This window comes from Pipistrellus kuhlii, unplaced genomic scaffold, assembly GCF_014108245.1.
Source record: "Pipistrellus kuhlii isolate mPipKuh1 unplaced genomic scaffold, mPipKuh1.p scaffold_m20_p_23, whole genome shotgun sequence".
NCBI lineage: Eukaryota > Metazoa > Chordata > Mammalia > Chiroptera > Vespertilionidae > Pipistrellus > Pipistrellus kuhlii.
This window is the reverse complement of record NW_023425522.1, coordinates 6479655-6488855: the sequence shown is the minus strand read 5'-3', so window position 1 is coordinate 6488855 and position 9201 is coordinate 6479655.

The window sequence follows — 9201 nt, the reverse complement described above, 5'->3', positions numbered from 1 at the left end:
TTCAGTGGCCCATCAACACTTCGCCACTCAGGCCATGAGGTGGCTTTCTGAACACCTCATCTTACAACCCTTGACTCTCCTTCAACCCATCATTCCTTTCCTGGTCCTCCCACCTTGCAAAGTTGAACCATTAGTACATCATCAAGGTCAGGCCTGCAAACTCATGTCTTCTCTTGACAGAGGCTCATAAAGGAAGTCAACTCTGAATCTCTGGCATGTTTCTCTCACGCTCCTGAAATGACCAAGGAGACTGGAACCCTCTCTTCTCTCGCTGCTGCCTTGAGCATCTCAGGTGACCTGGTCAGCTAAATTGCAGCTGAGAGAGAAATCCCCCACAAGCATTTGTTGAGCTCTGTGGTCTAACCTGCATTAAAAAACCCTCTGATTCCCGTATGGTTCCTCGCCCCTTTCTCAAAATATTCTGCTGCTCTCATGTCAAGGATGTTATTGACTTTCTCTAAAATTGCATTGTAAAAATTTATTTAAAAATAACTATTTTTTCTTATTTCCCTTGAAGAGATGCATAATCAACATATTCTCAAATGCCAACCTCCAGGCAGCCCTTAAGTCAACAGGGCACATGTCTGCCAAGTCCAAGAGCATGTTCTGTGTTTGGCAGGAAGAGGACACTTGATGTCTGGACTGTCCTGGAAGTAGAGTCTCTGTATTTTCTTTACCTTTTGGTGGGAATGAGGTGAAGGGAGTGGCTGGCTGGAGGCCCTGCCTCGGGCCTGGGCCAGACCTTCCCAGGGCTGTTTGCGGTTGAGTCTGTTCCGCAGGGAGTGAGGGGTCACCGTTCTGAAGTTGTCTGGAGGAGCATGGCAGGGCCTGACTGGCGTGTCTCGTGGGGATTGAAGATTTCAGGGCTCTCCTCCCACCCTCGTGTCAGGATAAGTCCAGCAGTTTGAGGGACCTTGCTGACAGCATCTCTGACTTGTGAGACCCCAGAAAACTCAGTCTGTGTTGGGAAACCCTTTGCCGGGCCTGGCTGGGCAGGGACAGGCTGCCAGCAGAGGAGTGCCCACACAAAGCAGACCCTCAGAAAATACCAGCTGCTGTGGGACCGGGCCTGGTGCCAAGCCTGAGCAGTTGGTAGCGACTGTCTGGCATGAGATGCTGAGAAAGACACCTGGGCTCAGCCAGGTGGGAAATTCTGTAATTTAGGCTTGATCTGCCCCAGGGACAGGTGATGGAGAGAAACCCCAGATAAGCCCTGCAGAGGGAAATGAGGACAGAAGCCAAGCGTGAGGACACTGAGGTGGCCCTACGCTGCAGGTGGGCCCCAGAGATGCTGGCCTGCTCCCTGGCACTCTGCCTAGCTCAGGCCCTGAGCGGACCAGCAGGCAGGATACCCCAGGTTCAACACAGGGTGACCAGAGTTGTGGCAGCCTCACACAGCTTGATGTCCTTTTGACAGATGCAGTCCCTCCATTGGTGACCCCGCAGTGCCCTCTGGTGGTGAGTTCCAACAACTGCATATTGATTTAGGATTCCTGCTGGAGACTAACTTACAATTTAGCACATGACCTCAGCCTTGGGGCTTTGGGACTAATTTTACTTATCTACATGAACCCAATACTTCTGTAATGTGAGTATAATAATCACAAAAACTGATGTACTTTATGCCTCTGTCTGGTTTTGCCTGAGACAATTCAGTTAGCATTTAAGAACTAGCACTTAGCAAACCCTTAAAATGTTACAGGCATTGTGATTGGCCCTTTCTTTGCGTCATACTGTTCATCTCCAGAAAAGGTGCTATAATTGTTTATAGGTTACAGATGAAGAAACTCTTTTTTTTAGAATATATTTTATTAAACTTTTTACAGAGAGGAAGGGAGAGGGATAGAGAGAAACATCTATGAGAGAGAAACATTGATCAGCTGCCTCCTGCACACTCCCCACTGGGGATGTGCCTGTAACCAAGGTACATGCCCTTCACCAGAATTAAACCTGGGACCCCTGAGTCCACAGGCCGACACTCTATCCACTGAGCCAAACTGGTTAGGGCAGGAAATCTCACTCTTGTTGCAAGAATATGACATTCAGTTCTGGGTGCAACTAACAACGGTGCCCACCCACACCCCACACCCAGACAGTGGGACTGAGAGGGGAATGAAGGGGGCAGAGACATTTCTAATGTATATTTTACAAATATATATATATATGTGTATATATATATACACATATATATATATATTTAATTTTTTTATTGATTTCAGAAAGAGAAAGGGAGAGGGAGAGAGCAATACAATCATCAGTGATGAGAGAGAATAATCAATCGGTTTCCTCTGTATGCCCCCTACTGGGATCGAGCCCACATCTGGAGCACATCCCCTGATAGAGAATCAAACTGTGATCTCCTGGTTCATGGGTCGATGCTCAACCATTGAGCCACATCAAGTGGGTTACACATATATTTTAAGAATGGATACTGATGGCTTATCTCCATATTTTAAAATTTAGACTAAATTCTGGTGTCTCCCATGATGAAGGGAACCTGCCCCCAAGAGGACAACCAGGAAATGGGTCTGGGAACAGCACCTGGGCTTTTTCACCGGAGAGACAGGACTCATAGGGCATGGAGCTGTTTCATGCCGCTGAGAACCCAGGAGAGTGGGTTTATGCCGTGTGCCTCATGTGCAGCCCCAGGGTTCAGGGAGCAGAGTTCTCAAGGCAGATGTCAGGTCCAGGTCAAAGCATCTGGGGAGCCAGCCAGTGGGGGCAATTCCCCCCACCCCCATGAAAATGGTGGCCTGTGAAGGTGGGTGTCTTCAGAAGGGCTTAGACTGGAAGTCATTGGGGAGTTCATTCAGGAGAATCATTTGTGGGCAGAAAGTCTTAAAGTCTCCCCTGTCATGTGCAGTCCCCCTCCCCCCCAGGCCCTGCCCCTGCCCTGTCTCCCTCCATCCTGCCAGTGGACAGCAGTGCTGACTCCAGCCTGTAGGTGGCAGGTAGCAGCATTGCTGGGTAGGAGCCCAAGCCCACTGGTGCCCGGGTTCCCATTTTTGGCTGCACATCTTTTCACCCAAGGGGGTTTACAAACTACTAGTTCCTGGCAGGTAGGGCGGTTGGCGCAGGTGGGGCAGGTGGGGCAGAAGGGGTAGGTGGGAGAGACTGTATCACCTGAGGTTTTGATCACTGGTCTTGGGCGAGGCTGGGCCTGGGACTGTCTGAGAGCTCCTGGGGGCTCTAAGGGAGTGGTTGAACCATCCTATCGCTCCAGGGGGGCAGATTGTTTCTCTTTCTTTTCTTTCACTGCACTCTGCATGGGAGCCTGGGTCCAGGGAAGACTCCAGGAACATTCGAGATGGTTCCAGAAGCTGTGAAGAATACTAGCTCATTAAATTTGGTGTGGCCACCATTTATTAGAGAAACATGCCCTTTAAAGAAGAGAAAAAGATGCCCCCCTTTCCCAGAAATGAATTCAGTGGAGCCTCACAGAGTACTCTAATGGGACACTCTAGAAGGCAGGGCTGGGGCAGGAAACCCGGCTCCTGCAATGGCAGGGCTCTGGCCAGGTGGTGGCAGTTCTGGGATTCGGGAGTCTTTGGGGGCCTGGGTTCACCGGTGTTTGAGGGGCCTCTGAGGCAGAGTGTGCCCTGAGGGGAGCTGGCTCCTGCAGTGACAGGGCTGCCTGCCTCCCCCCACCCCCGCCCATTGGGGGCTGCCTTCGGGCTGCCCAGCCCAGAGGCAGCGTCTCACTGTCAGAAGGGCCCCTAAGGGCAGAAATAGCTTTTCCATTCCGCTTCAGAATGCCTGGCACCCATCCTTGATGCTCTGGCCAGGCTGGGGCTGGGGTGAGGCAAGTAATGCAAAATTTAAGGGGGAATCTTGGTAATTGACAATATTACTATCTCAATACAGCATTTTTTCATTCAAAATCAGTGCAGCTGACTTCACGGTGGGTGAACAAAATATCAACATTTTAACTAAGAACGGGATGGTGTTAGTGGGTTTTCCTTTTGCTTCGGCTCCGATGTGGCGCTGTCTGGACTTCTCTGCCAAGGAGCAGGTGAAAGCCAGAGGGAGAACATCCCGGGTCCACCTCCCTCCCCCTTCTCCGGAGCCTGGGGTCAGCTTGCCCCTCTCCCCCCCCCCCCCCCCCCCCCCCCCCCCCAGGGCTTCCTGCTTTAGCCTCTGGCCGAGGACTGCCGGCTGGCAGAGCAGTGGTGCCACCTAGCGGCAGACTCTGGGACGGGAAGTGGGAAAAGTGGCCCCTAACAGTTCCTGAGGGCTGGGTCGCTCAGGGCAGGAAATTCCTTTCCTTTTAGCGCTGCCAGGAGCAGGTGGGTGGCCTTGAAACCGCATCCTCACAGGGAAATAAGAGGGCGGGTGCAGACCCTCTCTGTGGCCTCTGCCCTCGCCAGAATCCTGGGGCCACGTGTCTCTCTCTCTCATCATTGATGTTCCTATCTCTCTCTCCCTCTTCTTCCTCTCTGAAATCAATAAGAATATGTTTTTGTTTTTGTTTTTTCAAGGTGAGAACCAGCCCCCTTGGCCATGGGAGACTACTTGTGGCCACACCAAATGTAATCAGTGTGTGTGTGTGTGTGTGTGTGTGTGTGTGTGTGAGTGTATAGATCACTGAGTACGTGATTACACTACACATAGGCCCCTGCTGTGGTCTGGATTCGCTGTGGAACTGAAAGCAAGTCACTTCAAAAGTAAAAACTTGTGTCCGTTTCATTCACTTTCCAACAGGGATCATCACGTGTGAAGGCGATGGCCTTCGCTGTTTCAGGGACCAGTGGCCTGGAGGTGGGTACTATACGTCGGCAGAGGGCCTGGGGTCAGGCCCCTCTCCCAGGCACGACGCCAAGGTGGGTCAGAGTCACGGCCAACTCCTCTCTGCCTCCCCAACTCTGCTCTGCTCTGGGGGCTTCTCCTGGAGTGGAATGTGAGCTATGAATGGAACATGCCTCCTGCCCTTTGTAACCCAGGGAGGGGCTCCCATCCCACACCAGCAGCCTGGGGTGCAGATGAACTGGGTCAAGTGGCCACAGTGGAAGCAAAGAAGAAAGAAATTCTGTTTTTGGCTGAGAACCATTCTCTAAAAGGCTGGCTTTTGTCCCCTAGGAATGATGCCCGCATCCTGAGTACCCGCCTGTCGTGCCTTGTTTGTTCTTCAGGTGAAAGCCAGAGGGAGAGCGTCCCTGCCTCCCTCCCCCTTCTCCAGAGCCTGGGGTCAGCTTGGCCCCAGAGGGCTTTGCTGCTTTAGCTCCTGCTTTTAGCTCCGTCCCATGGGACAGAGACCCAGGCCCCAAACAGGAGCAGCTGCTGTGATGCTAATCTCACACGGGACCCTTTTTGGAAACGTCTGTCCCTCCACCCACCCACTCCCAGCCTTGGGACTTCAAACCAGGCGTTGTCTCCCTTTTCGGGGTCTAGCTTTCTTGGGGACTCCTGCTTCCTGTTCTCAGGCATGTACTAGGCAGTCGGTAAATGATAGGTGCGCCAGTAAATGTGTAAAGAAACCAGACCTGAGGCTCCAGGCAGCAAGGCCAGTGGGGGCTTCGGTGCTGGGCACAGCAGCTGGTAGGCTCCTGCTCCACAGGGCAGAACCTTGCCCCCTTGGGCCTCCTCTGATACCTGATGCCCTCCTCAGGCTTATCAGCCCAGGGATTGCGAACAGCTGTGCCCATACCCATTGCTTCAGAAAGCCAAGAAAATCAAGTTCGTGGCTGGGATTGCTCACAGATTTGTGAAGAATGGCTTCTGGCTTATTATGGTTTTTATCGCTGACTAGAGAGGCCTGGTGCACGAATTCGTGCACGGGTGGGGTTCCTTGGCCTGGCTGGCTGATGAGGGCCATCTCGCCCAGTCCTGATAGGGGCTGATCTGGGCCCACCAGCTGGGGGGAGGGAGGAGGGACTATGGGAGGTTGGCCAGCCACGGGAGGTTGGCTGTGGGAGCACACTGACCAACAGGGGGCAGCTCCTGCGTTGAGTGCCTGCCCCCTGGTGGTGGTCAGTGCACATTATAGCAACCAGTCATTCTGCTGTTCGGTCGATTTGCATATCAGCCTTTTATTATATAGAATGTGCAGAGCAGAAAGTCAGCTTAGAAAGCATGTGTTTTACTCCAGGGCACCTGATTCCCCCCCACTTCACTTTTTCTCCTAGGAATCCAGTTCAAGCACTCATTGAGCACCTGCTGTGTACACACCACTGTGCTCATTGCTAGAGGAATTGGCTTTCTTTTGGTCTCAGGCTACAAAAGCATGTCACCCATCCCATTCCCCAGTTTCCCATGACTCTGTGATTTTCGTCATTATGATTTGCGACCTTATATTTCCTTCACTGTCCTTGAGCTTCTGTTGTATTCCTGGGTCACTGGGTCGCCCTGTGCTGGTGACAGCAGTCCATGTTCTTTACCGAAGCAGCCCCTTCTCTCAGCAAGCTTGTGTCAGGGTGCTTGACCAAGGTAGCCTGGGGCGCCTCTTACCTGCTCCCCACATCTCTGCAAGGTCCTGAGGAGGGAGAACATGGAGAAGACCCCCCAGTGCCCAGGCACCGAAGCTCCTTACTCACTGCCATGGAAGGGCTGAAACATCTTAGCTAAAAATACCCAGCGCCATCTGGGCCCCGAGGGCCTCCGGAAAGTCTCAGCATTGCCGGGGGGAGGGTAACCGGATCGCTGGCAGGGCTCCTGCAAGCAGCCGCAGGGCCCTCAGCCTTGCCATTTTTAGCGATGGGATTATTGGCCCGGTGGAAATAGACCTCCGTGTTCTGGGCGGCTTCCTCAGCCCACATTCCAAGGCCCTCGGCTCTATTAACGCTCCCAGCTGTCACAGGGACCCAGGCGTGGAGAAAGGCGGGGCTGCCCTCCCGGCTGGTGGCGGCCTGTGCCCCTCTAAGGGCATGTTCCTCTTATAGGCCTGCGGCCTTCAGTGTCCTAAGAAGGGGCCACCTGCTGCCAATTGTCAGTCAAGATCCATCTATTCCCAATAAGGAGGGAGCCTGCCCTCCTAGCTGGCCACCCGTTTATAGCTGACAGGTGGTTTTTAATCCTGCGCTTGAGCATGTATTTCTTGTGCAATTAATAAATTATTAAAATAATAAAAAGGGAAATCTACAGCTAAGAGATTTGGGACCCAGTAAGAATTCAGAAAGTCAGAGATTTCTGGATAATATAAGGATTACAGTAGAGAAAATAAAAAAATAATAATAATAAAGGGGAAACGTGAGTCCTTTTAGAAGAAGTAATTTAAAATGACCTTTTACTTGGAGATAGTCGTGTCCCACCCAAAGAAGCTAGTTGGGATAGGGGGGACCTTTTGCCCTTTGGGGCCTCTTACGCATAGGCTCGGGTGCAAAAGAACCAGCAGATGCCCCTAGCCCAGATGAGTGAAGCTCACCAGGCTCTGGTGAGTGATCAAATGGCCCTAGGGGCACTCCCAGAAGACGGGCAGGCTGAGCAAGGGGCAAGAGAAGGATTATAGTGGATTGCCTGGAGGAAGGTAACACCAACAGTCAACAGTCAAAAAAGTGCTTCCTGCTTTATCAGCCCAGTGGTAACACACCTTGCCCCTTGCTCTGCTCCTCAAAGCATTTCTCACGTGTCCCACAGCGGCTCAGAGGGCAGCACGTTGATTGTGAAGGAGTTGTGGGGTCTAGAGGGAGTCCCAGCTCTGCCACTTTGGCCTTGAGCAAGTTATACTGTGCCTTGGTTTCTTCTCAGCTGGAAAGCAGTGTGATAGACCCGTCGAGTCATCGCTGAGTTATTACACCAGTGACATGAGGCAGGACATACCAAGATCCAAGCTAAGAGTTCAGTAAATAGTGACTGAGCTCACCCTCTCCATCCCTGACAAGGCTCCCTCTGCTTCAGGTTGGCCCAGCGGGTCCTTCTTGGGAGTGAGATTTGTGCTTTCATTTTTCTCTCCACTGAGACAGGGCTGTGTTTTCTACAGTCTCGGGCCTCCTTTGCTTTATGGAGTAAATGAACACTAGCAGAGGTGGTCATAGTGCTAACTCTTAGAAAATGAATTTTTCCGTTTATATCCTTCTCAAAATCAGACTCACAGAGGTGGTCATGGATAGCTTTCAGACCCCAGCTCCTCGCCTTCAATGCTGGGCCCATGAGTTAGCATGTCAGGTCTTACCCCTCAGAGGGTTTCAGTTTGTGGCCCAGTTTTGTGTAAAATGCATCAGGGGCATCTCTTCTCAATTCTGTATGTCAGGAATTCTATAACACAAGTGCACTTCAAAGACGGCCCTCCCTCCTCCCTCCCTTCCTGACTCCTTTCTCTCTCTCTCTCTCTCTCACTTCCTTTCTTATCTGTATTTTAGTACATATTTTTTTAAAAGATAAGGACTATCTTAGAAAATATAATCACAATATCACATTACATCTAGGAAATGAATGATAATGCCATATCATCGTGACATATTCAGTCAACTTCCAAATTCCACCAAACGGGGCACAAGTGTGAGTGTGTGTGCGCACGCGTGTGCGTGCCTGCGTCCTAATAAGATCCATGCCCTACAATTGATGGATGGGTCCATTAAATCTATTTTAATCTATAATCTATAGTTCCTTCTTCTATTTCCTTTATATCTTTTCCTTGCAATTTATTTATTGAAAAAACTAGATGGTTTGTCGTTGAGTTCCCCACATCCTGGGTTTATTGGTTGTGTGTTGGATCCCTTGCATTTCCTATAAGTTGGTGATGACATTTAATTGGGTCAGACCCAAGTTAGATCAGACCCAAGTTAGATTGTGGGGCAAGAATTCTCCCCAGGCAGTGGCATGCACTCCTATCATGAGGCATAATGCCTGGTTGTCTATATTTTTGTGATACCAGTAGTCATCATTCACTTGGGATTTGTAAGTCACATAAAAATAACAATATTGCTGAAACCGGTTTGGCTCAGTGGTAGAGCAACGGTCTGCGGACTGAAAGGTCCCAGGTTCGATTCCGGTCAAGGGCATGTACATTGGTTGCAGGCACATCCCCGGTAGGGGGTGTGCAAGAGGCAGCTGGTCGATGTTTCTCTCTCATCGATGTTTCTAGCTCTCTATTCCTCTCTCCTCCTCTCTGTAAAAAAATCAATAAAATATATTTTTTAAATGACAATATTCTAGTTCTTCCATTCTTTCTTTACCAATTGGAAAGCTCTCTAAGGAGAAATCCATTTGCTTTCTCTATCCTGCCCTATCCACAGAAGGCAGCACCAGGAAGTACTGGGAGGCTCTGAG